This window comes from Coregonus lavaretus (genome assembly GCF_964263955.1).
Source record: "Coregonus lavaretus genome assembly, chromosome: 9".
NCBI lineage: Eukaryota > Metazoa > Chordata > Actinopteri > Salmoniformes > Salmonidae > Coregonus > Coregonus lavaretus.
The window spans coordinates 38302138-38315103 of NC_139996.1; the positions used below are offsets into that span (position 1 = coordinate 38302138).

Consider the following 12966-nt stretch of genomic DNA (forward strand, 5'->3'; position numbering starts at 1 on the left):
GTGAGAGACAGAGAACCCCACATACAGTGACTGATTTACAGATCAAAGGACCCCTAGTGATCTCTGAATGGGCACGTTCTCCATTCCCAGGCCTGGTCCCATGTTATGGTGACAAATCAATGCATTGTAAATGGAAAACAACAACAGTCATCATGCCCTCACTCGGCACCGACATGTCGACAGACAGAGTGAGAGAGAGAGAGGGAGAGAGAGACAGAGACCCTCCTGGGGAGGGAGGGGAGTTGTTTGTTGTCCAATGTCTTCCTGCATGCCTCTCCTGTCACTGTGCTGATATCACTTTCCCTGCTTTCACCAGTAAACCAATTACAGGGAGGAGTCAGGGGATGGCGGGGGAAAGCAAAGGGCACGTCAGTCCTAATACGCTGATGGCTTTGAAATGAAAAACCTTGACCTGTCTCAACAGTTTAGTGTCTGCTTTGATTGCTCTGTCTGGCCATTACTGTTTCTGATACATCACACAACACCGGAGCACCAAGAGGACACTCACAACACCATCACACACACACACGCACGCACACACACACACACACACACACACACACACACACACACACACAGCCTTAATGTAGTATTTTGCTCTTTGAAAGCAAATTAGGGCATGTTATCATGTTGTTCATAGATTGTCTCCATAATCTAACCTCACATAATGAATAACCTTTATCATTCCATTACATTTTAATTGACATCCAAACTCACCAAAGAGAGAAACTGCTGAACAAAGGAGGAAAGCATTACAGTACATCTACCAGGCTTTATCAAAAACCCAGGATGTGTTGCTCATTGTAGACAAGCCTTTACCGTCGCAGACAGATAGTATAGGTCATACTAATAGCCACACGTGACTGTGTGGTGTGTAAAATGACACGACACCTGTTATCACAGTCTCTTTCTTTCTTATGTAGCGGATCATTGGTGTGACAGAGTGCTCTGACAGGCGTGCTTCCCCCTCTTTGATGTGTTCTGCTGTCTGCCTTCCACACAGGCTGAGATGGGGCTGCACAGTGGAACACATGCAGTACAGGGAGAGATAAGAGGAGGAGCTGTGCGCTGAGACAGGGTGCATGCGTGTTTGTAACCCCAGTCTGTGAGCTGTCCGATCAGCCACTCCCACTGCCCACAGCACAGGCCTGCTGAGGCCGACCACAGAATCTGTATTCATTTTGCCCAGCACCTGCCACAGGAATGTGGACATGAATGAAAAGGGCGAGCGGGGGAGGGAGAATGGAAAAAGAGCGAGACAGGGAAAGTGCGAAGAGAGTCAGTCAGATAGGGAGGGAGAGAAAGAGAACATATGATAAAATAGATCGGAGGGATTTTAAGGGGGAGAGTGCACCCTGTGGACACCTGATTGAATGCTGGCCTTCGTTTAGGTATTGTAATCCCCCCTACCCCATCCTCCACCCCATGGCCTCTCGTCCCCATGCCGGTAATAAAGGTAAATGAATAATGGCCAACATTCAATAACAGTGCATGTACAGCCGCATGGGACAATGAAACATGATCAATTTCCAAACCCTCCACCCCTCTCTCCTGTCCCCCAGCCAGGGCTCTTAATAACGGATGGGCCCCTGGGTCCCTTGCCCCATCCTGGTTCTGGCTCTACTGTATCTGTGCTCTATACTGTAGCCTGTGGGAGTCAGGTCATTAGCATGCAGGAGGTATCAAACACCTGCTACCGGCAAAGGCCATCGCCGCCTCGCCACAACACACAATCAGGGAAATGTTTTCCTTGTGCGATGGATGCGTGTGGCCGTCACTCCTCTTTTTGATTTACAGCCCTCTCCTCCACCCGTGAAAGTATTGTGTGCGGTGCAGCACAGGCAGAGGGAGGGATGTGTTCTGTTGGACCGGGCGCGGTGCTGTGACATGAAGTATGGCCAACGTGAGTCGCTACTCCACAGAGACACTGTCCTCTTACAGCGATGTGATTTACAGACACAGCCTGTCTGGCTGGTGGAGGAGAAAATAAAGGAAAGAGAAAATGAAGGGTGTCGGGATTCAACATGATGATCACTGGTAGAGGTCATTAGAATATTGGCAGATATACAATTTAGACTTCCTTATCGTTTTAATGGCTTAGTCTGGCTAAACATGTTGAATACAAATCCGACCACCGTGTGTGTTTCAAGGGCACCCAGGGTCACTCTCTTAAGGGGTGTAAAACCTGGCCACCCCCTCTGGCGAGGGCCATGCCGGCAGGGCTGATGGGCTGAGGTAAGCGAGCGTACTGAGCAGAGTGGAATGGATGAATCCCCCTGAGTAGAATGCAATGAAATGCGCTGCCCGCTCCATTCCCATGTGACTATATGTTTATGACTCAGCCTGGTCACATGCTCACTGATGCCTGGTGTGTAAAACTCATATGACCCAGGTATCATTAGACACCAGGGTCAATACCGTATCTGTTATATTCCCCCTCACCATTGGGAATGATGTTGTCGACTTGATTGTGTTATTGATGTACTCCTGTGTTCCTTTGTTAGTGCATGCTGTTGGGCTGTGGGATGAATAGAAGGAAAGGGATGGGAAATGGAAAATCATACGTTGTCTACTCTGGCATTGGTTCAATGTAGTCTTCCCCATGGCCACAGGAAGATGTTTTGAGTTGGGGCAACAACAAAAAAATCCCCTTTATAATAAAGCATTGCATGCATCTACAGTGGGGAGAACAAGTATTTGATACCCTGCCAATTTTGCAGGTTTTCCTACTTACAAAGCATGTAGAGGTCTGTAATTTTTATCATAGGTACACTTCAACTGTGAGAGACGGAATCTAAAACAAAAATCCAGAAAATCACATTGTATGATTTTTAAGTAATTCATTTGCATTTTATTGCATGACATAAGTATTTGATACATCAGAAAAGCAGAACATAATATTTGGTACAGAAACCTTTGTTTGCAATTACAGAGATTATACGTTTCCTGTAGGTCGTGACCAGGTTTGCACACACTGCAGCAGGGATTTTGGCCCACTCCTCCATACAGACCTTCTCCAGATCCTTCAGGTTTTGGGGCTGTGGCTGGGCAATACGGATTTTCAGCTCCCTCCAAAGATGTTCTATTGGGTTCAGGTCTGGAGACTGGCTAGGCCACTCCAGGACCTTGAGATGCTTCTTACGGAGCCACTCCTTAGTTGCCCTGGCTGTGTGTTTCGGGTCGTTGTCATGCTGGAAGACCCAGCCACGACCCATCTTCAATGCTCTTACTGAGGGAAGGAGGTTGTTGGCCAAGATCTCGCAATACATGGCCCCATCCATCCTCCCCTCAATACAGTGCAGTCGTCCTGTCCCCATTGCAGAAAAGCATCCCCAAAGAATGATGTTTCCACCTCCATGCTTCACGGTTTGGATGGTGTTCTTGGGGATGTACTCATCCTTCTTCCTCCAAACACGGCAAGTGGAGTTTAGACCAAAAAGCTATATTTTTGTCTCATCAGACCACATGACCTTCTCCCATTCCTCCTCTGGATCATCCAGATGGTCATTGGCAAACTTCAGATGGGCATGGACATGTGCTGGCTTGAGCAGGGGGACCTTGCATGTGCTGCAGGATTTTAATCCATTACGGCGTAGTGTGTTACTAATGGTTTTCTTTGAGACTGTGGTCCCAGCTCTCTTCAGGTCATTGACCAGATCCTGCCGTGTAGTTCTGGGCTGATCCCTCACCTTCCTCATGATCATTGATGCCCCACGAGGTGAGAACTTGCATGGAGCCCCAGACCGAGGGTGATTGACCGTCATCTTGAACTTCTTCCATTTTCTAATAATTGCGCCAACAGTTGTTGCCTTCTCACCAAGCTGCTTGCCTATTGTCTTGTAGCCCATCCCAGCCTTGTGCAGGTCTACAATTTTATCCCTGATGTCCTTACACAGCTCTCTGGTCTTGGCCATTGTGGAGAGGTTGGAGTCTGTTTGATTGAGTGTGTGGACAGGTGTCTTTTATACAGTTAACGAGTTCAAACAGGTGCAGTTAATACAGGTAATGAGTGGAGAACAGGAGGGCTTCTTAAAGAAAAACTAACAGGTCTGTGAGAGCCGGAATTCTTACTGGTTGGTAGGTGATCAAATACTTATGTCATGCAATAAAATGCAAATTAATTACTTAAAAATCATACAATGTGATTTTCTGGATTTTTGTTTTAGATTCTGTCTCTCACAGTTGAAGTGTAGCTATGATAAAAATTACAGACCTCTACATGCTTTGTAAGTAGGAAAACCTGCAAAATCGGCAGTGTATCAAATACTTGTTCTCCCCACTGTATAATTGCATTTGCGTAGAGGCATACAATTGAGCACACACAGGGATATTTCTTTAACAGGGTCTGGATTTTTTTGTTGCCTTTTTATGAATGTATTACGTGATAGAAGACATTAGCAGAATGTTGTTTTGCAGCACACAAATGACTGAAATGACCTGTTCTTGAATGCTAACAATAGCCCAGGCCAATGAAGAGACACATATTCTACAATATTATGAAGAATATATACAGTGGGGGAAAAAAGTATTTGGTCAGCCACCAATTGTGCAAGTTCTCCCACTTAAAAAGATGAGAGAGGCCTGTAATTTTCATCATAGGTACACGTCAACTATGACAGACAAATTGAGAAAAAGAAATCCAGAAAATCAGATTGTAGGATTTTTTATGAATTTATTTGCAAATTATGGTGGAAAATAAGTATTTGGTCACCTACAAACAAGCAAGATTTCTGGCTCTCACAGACCTGTAACTTCTTCTTTAAGAGGCTCCTCTGTCCTCCAGTCGTTACCTGTATTAATGGCACCTGTTTGAACTTGTTATCAGTATAAAAGACACCTGTCCACAACCTCAAACAGTCACACTCCAAACTCCAATATGGCCAAGACCAAAGAGCTGTCAAAGGACACCAGAAACAAAAGTGTAGACCTGCACCAGGCTGGGAAGACTGAATCTGCAATAGGTAAGCAGCTTGGTTTGAAGAAATCAACTGTGGGAGCAATTATTAGGAAATGGAAGACATACAAGACCACTGATAATCTCCCTCGATCTGGGGCTCCACGCAAGATCTCACCCCGTGGGGTCAAAATGATCACAAGAACGGTGAGCAAAAATCCCAGAACCACACGGGGGGACCTAGTGAATGACCTGCAGAGAGCTGGGACCAAAGTAACAAAGCCTACCATCAGTAACACACTACGCCGCCAGGGACTTAAATCCTGCAGTGCCAGACGTGTCCCCCTGCTTAACCCTCCCGTTGTCCTAGGGTCAAAATGACCCGCCACTGTGTTGAACCAACTTTATTTAATTTTTATATTTTTGGGATCATTTGTGAGAAGGAGGCAGTGAGACTTTAAAGAAAGTATCACTGCCTCCTTCTCACAAATGATCCAAAAAATATAAAAATTAAATAAAGTTGGTTCAACACAGTGGCGGGTCATTTTGACCCTAGGACAACGGGAGGGTTAAGCCAGTACATGTCCAGGCCCGTCTGAAGTTTGCTAGAGTGCATTTGGATGATCCAGAAGAGGATTGGGAGAATGTCATATGGTCAGATGAAACCAAAATATAACTTTTTGGTAAAAACTCAACTCGTCGTGTTTGGAGGACAAAGAATGCTGAGTTGCATCCAAAGAACACCATACCTACTGTGAAGCATGGGGGTGGAAACATCATGCTTTGGGGCTGTTTTTCTGCAAAGGGACCAGGACGACTGATCCGTGTACAGGAAAGAATGAATGGGGCCATGTATCGTGAGATTTTGAGTGAAAACCTCCTTCCATCAGCAAGGGCATTGAAGATGAAACGTGGCTGGGTCTTTCAGCATGACAATGATCCCAAACACACCGCCCGGGCAACGAAGGAGTGGCTTCGTAAGAAGCATTTCAAGGTCCTGGAGTGGCCTAGCCAGTCTCCAGATCTCAACCCCATAGAAAATCTTTGGAGGGAGTTGAAAGTCGTGTTGCCCAGAGACATCCCCAAAACATCACTGCTCTAGAGGAGATCTGCATGGAGGAATGGGCCAAAATAACAGCAACAGTGTGTGAAAACCTTGTGAAGACTTACAGAAAACGTTTGACCTGTGTCATTGCCAACAAAGGGTATATAACAAAGTATTGAGAAACTTTTGTTATTGACCAAATACTTATTTTCCACCATAATTTGCAAATAAATTCATTAAAAATCCTACAATGTGATTTTCTGGATTTTTTTTCTCATTTTGTCTGTCCTAGTTGACGTGTACCTATGATGGAAATTACAGGCCTCTCTAATCTTTTTAAGTGGGAGAACTTGCACAATTGATGGCTGACTAAATACTTTTTTCCCCCACTGTATTTATATATATATAGTGCATTCTGAAAGTATTCAGACCTCTTGACTTTTTCCACATTTTGTTACTTTACAGCCTTATTCTAAAATGAATAACATTATTTTATCTACACACAATACCCCATAATGACAAAGCAAAAACAGGTTTTTAGAAATTTTTACAAATGTATAAAAAAAATAAAAAAGGAAATATCACAGTTTTATAAGTATTCAGACCATTTACTCAGTATTTTGTTGAACCACCTTTGGCAGAGATTACAGCCTCAAGTCTTCTTGGGCGTGACGCTACAAGCTTGGCACACCTGTATTTGGCGAGTTTCTTCTATTTTTCTCTGCAGATCCTCTCAAGCTCTGTCAGGTTGGATGGGGAGCGACGCTGCACAGCTATTTTAAGGTCTCTCCAGAGGTGTTTGATCAGGTTCAAGACCGGGCTCTGGCTGGGCCACTCAATGACATTCAGAGACTTGCCCCGAAGCCACTCCTGCGTTGTCTTTGCTGTGTGCTTAGAGTCATTGTCCTGTTGGAAGGTGAGCCTTAGCCCCAGTCTGAGGTCCTGAGCGCTCTAGAGCAGGTTTTCATCAAGGATCTCTCTGTACTCTGTATGGTGGCAGGTTTCCTCCAGACGTGACGCTTGGCATTCAGGCCAAACAGTTCAATCTTGGTTTCATCAGACCAGAGAATCATGTTTCTCATGGTCTGAGAGACTTTAGGTGCCTTTTGGCAAACTCCAAGTGGGCTGTCACGTGATTTTTACTGAGGAGTGGCTTCCGTCTGGCCACTCTACCATAAAGGCCTGATTGGTGGAGTGCTGCAGAGATGTTTGTCCTTCTGGAAGGTTCTCCCATCTCCACAGAGGAACTCTGGAGCTCTGTCTGAGTGACCATCAGGTTCTTGGTCACCTCCTTGACCAAGGCCCTTCTCCCCCGATTTCTCAGTTTGGCCGGGCGGCCAGCTCTAGGAAGAGTCTTGGTGGATCCAAACTTCTTCCATTTAAGAATGATGGAGGCCACTGTGTTCTTAGGGACCTTCAATGCTGCAGACATTTTTTGGTACCTTTCCCCAGATCTGTGCCTCGACACAATCCTGTCTCGGATCTCTACGGACAATTCCTTCGACCTCATGGCTTGGTTTTTGCTTTGACATGCACTGTCAACTGTGGGACCTTATATAGACAAGTGTGTGCCTTTCCAAATCATTTCCAATCTATTGAATTTACCACAGGTGGACTCCAATCAAGTTGTAGAGCCATCTCAAGGATGATCAATGGAAACAGGATGCACCTGAGCTCAATTTCGAGTATCATAGCAAACGGTCTCAATACTTATGTAAATAAGGTATTTCTGTTTTTATTTTTAATACATTTGCAAAAATGTAAAAAAAAAAAAAAACTGTTATTGCGTTGTCTTAATGGGGTATTGTGTGTAGATTGATGATATATATATATTTTAATCCATTTTAGAGTAAGTCTGTGACATAACAAAATGTGGAAAAAGTAAAGGGGTCTGAATACTTTCCAAATGCACTGTATGTGACCAACAGATGCATATCTGTATTCCCAGTCATGTGAACTCTATAGATTAGGGCCTAATGAATTCATTTCAATTGACTGATTTCCTTATATGAACTGTAACTCAGTAAAATCTTGCATTTATATGTTTGTCCTCTCTCTCTCTCGCTCTCTTTTCAATATGTAATTGAAGTAGAAGAAAGTTAGAAAGTAGACCTATAATGAAAAACCTACAAAGGGAATGTTCTCCTTACAGACAAGTATTAGTATTGTAAGGACAAACATGAGAAGAATGTTGGCGAGGTTACTGTGCAACTCGCTATTCAGGTATGTTGTAACATTTTTTTTTTTTTTTATATATATATATATATTTTTAAATAATTATTGTATTGCAGGCCTATTTATTCATCTAATCCAAGCCTTTCAATATGTTAACTGGTTTTGTTTCATTCTATTGATACTTTTTTTCATTGGCTTAGTTACGTTTCTATCTGTCTTTTTAAGTGTATGCTCCATATTTAGTTTAAGATAGGTTATAAGCAGGCTTGATTGGCCTTGGTAATTGCTACAATATAGCCTGTTCAAAACTTTTGTAAAGGTTTAAACCAGTTCACAACTATTTAGTTTGTCTGTTGAGCCATTTTCTTTGGCCAAATGAAGTTCCAATTGTAATGTTGTGTTTTCCGCGCTATAATGTCCTGCTCGTATTTTCCCTATAAACAATGGCTTGTGTGATGATGCGAGCTCTCTACTGTTCTCTTATCACCACAAACCACCATTCTCCTTCCCCATGTGCACCAAGTATAAACATTTATATTTCAATGAACTCCATTACTGCCGTTGCATTAAATTTATGAGTGCGCCATTTCTTTGTACTGCGCAGTGTTTCTAGTGCGCACACTCGTCCCACCTCCCTGCATATTACGCAATTTGTCAATGCATTGGTTAGTTCCGTCTCTGATTAATTATTATATTCCAACAACTATTAATTGTATTGCTTAGCCACTAACTGTGGCAATTGTGGTGTATGTTTGTGTCGACGTGTGTCTATTTGATTTCCTTTCATTGTCTAAAACGAGGATCAATTGATGCACATGTTGAAAGTGCACATTGATACGGTTTCTCCGAAATTGGGTGCGCCAGTTACTGTGGGTATACGTGCCCGTTCTTTGTCATAATCGGTAGAGCTGTCTTTAAGGTAAAGTGTTACTTAGTTCTCTAACGAATTCTCAGTTGAATGAGTATTCTATAGTCTGGTATAGGCTGTATAGGCATTTTGCCTTTTGTAGCCATTTGGTTGCTACTTATTGCTGCTGTTTATTGTTTTGACGTTTTGTCCATTTGTTCCGACTACCTACCTGAAGTTATGTTTTGGATCCATTCCGGGACATTTTTGTAAATATTCACCCGCACTATTTTCATGGACTGCATATGTAAATAAAACCTTAATTTGTATCTCTGGTTGCTCTCTTGTGCTCGAACCCTCCTAAATTAGACTGCCGGATTCCACTGACTCCGACAACTGAACTTGAGGTGAGGAAGAATGTTTTAAGCCTACCAGAGATACCCCTATAATCTAACAAAATAATGCTTATCTTTATTTTAAAAAATACTCAGATCAAAAGTTAACGAATTAGCCTCCTTCTGGACTCATATAGATGCAGTAGCCTGACAAGGAGAATTACCATAAGTGTGTCGTAGCATGCTGCCGGCATATCTCTCTCTCTCTCTCTCTCTCTCTCTCTCTCTCTCTCTCTCTCTCTCTCTCTCTCTCTCTCTCTCTCTCTCTCTCTCTCTGTGGCGCTAGGCCTAAGCTTCTCTTCCGTTCTATTTACTTAAAAAATATTTATATCTTACAGTGGACACCTAAGCTAATAGGCTTATATGCATGCAATGCATTTAGTGCTCAAATCTCTGACAGCTGAACCATGAAGGTAAACAATTATTGTTGACGAGACAGAGATCGGAAGACAGAGGCACAGTTTGATTAGGTTTTTCCTAAGTTTATACTTTATTGCTAGGCTTTTTGTGAGCACAATGCTGTGTGTGACTCCAGTTGCCCTGGCCCTGCACCAACTCTCCCTCCTCTAAGTCATGCTTCTTGGTCTCAGCTCACTGTCTCCATTGCCACTGGTCAACAGAGACACCTCCACTTTCAATGCATAGACTTAGCTCAACAAATGTTCTCCAATTAGAAAAGCTGTCCTAACGCATTCGAGTCTGCTTGGTTGATATGCACCTCATGGCACCATGTTTTCCATGGAGAATAGCACCCAGCCTTGATGGCATGTTAAGCTTGGTTTGTGATGCAGTGCATTTTTCATGAATAGGATCCCTTTGCTACAATGCTGTGAGGTCCATTAGAAAGGCTCTTGCACAACACAAGCCAGAGCCTTTTTGCTGTGAGGTTACATAATGCAGGAATGTGAGAACTACAAATACACTCTATCAAGCCATTCTTCTCCAACTACAGACAATACAATAAACAACATACTTTTTTTTCAAAAGTGAATCTAATTCAAATCATGTTGTTGGCCTTGAAATGTGACCATTTAATGGTGTCTTTCTTTCCTGTTGACATGCAATTATTAGCATGTGTGCATTTGAATGAATCGCAATAAGGGAAGCTTTGCCTGAATTGAAAACCTGCACAGTCACACATGTAAATACTATCTCATACACAAACACACATGCAGGCGCACACACATACTCGCACAGACGAACACCAACCCAAATAAATAGTGACCACACCAGTGACCAGACGATGGTGATTAACCCTCCTATTATGTTGCGGGTCAATTTGACCCATTTCCACTTTTGAGTTGTCTAAAATACTAGTTAACCTCTCTTTTTCTCCATGACATTAAATGGCTTTTCCTCATTTAGGGTCATGAACATAACTGCAAAATGTGGACACACTGATGTGTTGTGGAATGTCTGTGTAGATTTTGTATACAAACATGACGTTGTCTGTTATTTTGACCCAGAGGCTTTCATGTGTATAGATATTTGCACAGGTCCAAAATAAACAAGTGTCTTTGATGTACTTTGTTTTGACTTGTTCTGGTTGCACTTTTATAATTATGTTTGGGTGAAAAGGAGCTTTCCCAAGTTTCTCCTTCTCAGTGCAGAGCAGCAGATCTCTGACACAGACACTCAAAAATGAGCTCCAAAAGATTTTCAGTCAATGAAGCCTTATCACAAATTCTGGACTGTGACAGTGAAATAGAAGAAGAGGTTTCAGAGATAGAGGACAATGCTATTGATGATCAAGATTGCATTTTTCTTTGGTGAAGAGGATTCAGAGGAGGAGTCTGCCATACCAGAGCTTGCAACAACCATCATCCAGAGAAGAGAGGACATGGAAGTCTAAAGATGGTAATATAGAATGGTCACCATCACCACAACGAAGTCAAGGTAGACTGTCAACTTCCAGTGTAATCAAAATTGTTCCAGGGCCTACATGATTTGCTGTCACTTGAGTCCATGATATACAGTCATGGTCAAAAGTTTTGAGAATGACACAAATACTAATTTTCACAAAGTCTGCTGCCTCAGTTTTGATGATGGCAATTTGCATATACTCCAGAATGTCATGAAGAGTGATCAGATGAACTGCAATTAATTGCAAAGTCCCTCTTTGCCATGAAAATGAACTTAATCCCCCAAAAAACATTTCCACTGCATTTCAGCCCTGCCACAAAAGGACCAGCTGCCATCATGTCAGTGATTCTCTCGTTAACACAGGTGAGAGTGTTGATGAGGACAAGGCTGGAGATCACTCTGTCATGCTGATTGAGTTAGAATAACAGACTGGAAGCTTTAAAAGGAGGGTGGTGCTTGAAATCATTGTTCTTCCTCTGTTAACCATGGTTACCTGCAAGGAAAGACATGCCGTCATCATTGCTTTGCACAAAAAGGGCTTCACAGCCAAGGATATTGCTGCTAGTAAGATTGCACCTAAATCAACCATTTTTCGGATCATCAAGAACTTCAAGGAGAGAGGTTCAACTGTTGTGAAGAAGGCGTCAGGGCGCCCAAGAAATTCCAGCAAGCGCCAGGACCGTCTCCTAAAGTTGATTCAGCTGCGGATTCGGGGCACCACCAGTGCAGAGCTTGCTCAGGAATGGCAGCAGGCAGGTGTGAGTGCATCTGCATGCACAGTGAGGCGAAGACTTTTGAAGGATGGCCTGGTGTGAAGAAGGCCAGCAAAGACGCCACTTCTCTCCAGGAAAAACATCAGGGACAGACTGATATTCTGCAAAAGGTACAGGGATTGGACTGCTGAGGACTGGGGTAAAGATGAATCCCCTTTCCGATTGTTTGGGGCATCCGGAAAACACCTTGTCCGGAGAAGACAAGGTGAGCGCTACCATCAGTCCTGTGTAATGCCAACAGTAAAGCATCCTGAGACCATTCATGTGTGGGGTTGGTTCTCAGCGAAGGGAGTGGGCTCACTCACAATTTTGCCTAAGAACACAGCCATGAATAAAGAATGGTACCAACACATCCTCCAAGAGCAACTTCTCCCAACCATCCAAGAACAGTTTGGTGATGACCAATGCCTTTTCCAGCATGATGGAGCACCTTGCCATAAGGCAAAAGTGATAACTAAGTGGCTCGGGGAACAAAACATCAACATTTTGGGTCCATGGCCAGGAAACTCCCCAGACCTTAATCCCATTGAGAACTTGTGATCGATCCTCAAGAGGCGGGTGGACAAACAAAAACCCACAAATTCAAACTCCAAGCATTGATTATGCAAGAATGGGCTGCCATCAGTCAGGATGTGGCCCAGAAGTTAATTGACAGCATGCCAGGGCGGATTGCAGAGGTCTTGAAAAAGAAGGGTCAACACTGCAAATATTGACTCTTTGCATAAACTTAATGTAATTGTCAATAAAAGCCTTTGACACTTATGGAATGCTTGTAATTATACTTCAGTATACCATAGTAACATCTGACAAAAATATCTCATAACACTGAAGCAGCGAACTTTGTGAAGACCAATACTTGTGTCATTCTCAAAACTTTTGACCACGACTGTACAATCAGCTTTTGAGCTCTTTTTACCCCAAGCAATAGAGAAGATTGTACTGGACATGACCAACTTGGAGGGGAGACGTGTGTT

General features: G+C 43.2%; 1 protein-coding gene across 1 annotated transcript in view; it reads left to right on the forward strand.

The window, feature by feature from the left end:
- Positions 1-12966, forward strand: part of LOC311134779 (NT-3 growth factor receptor-like) — a gene marked incomplete at both ends in the record, with an annotated part of 273109 nt that overhangs the window by 188830 nt on the left and 71313 nt on the right. The gene's annotated exons all lie outside the window — the stretch shown is intronic.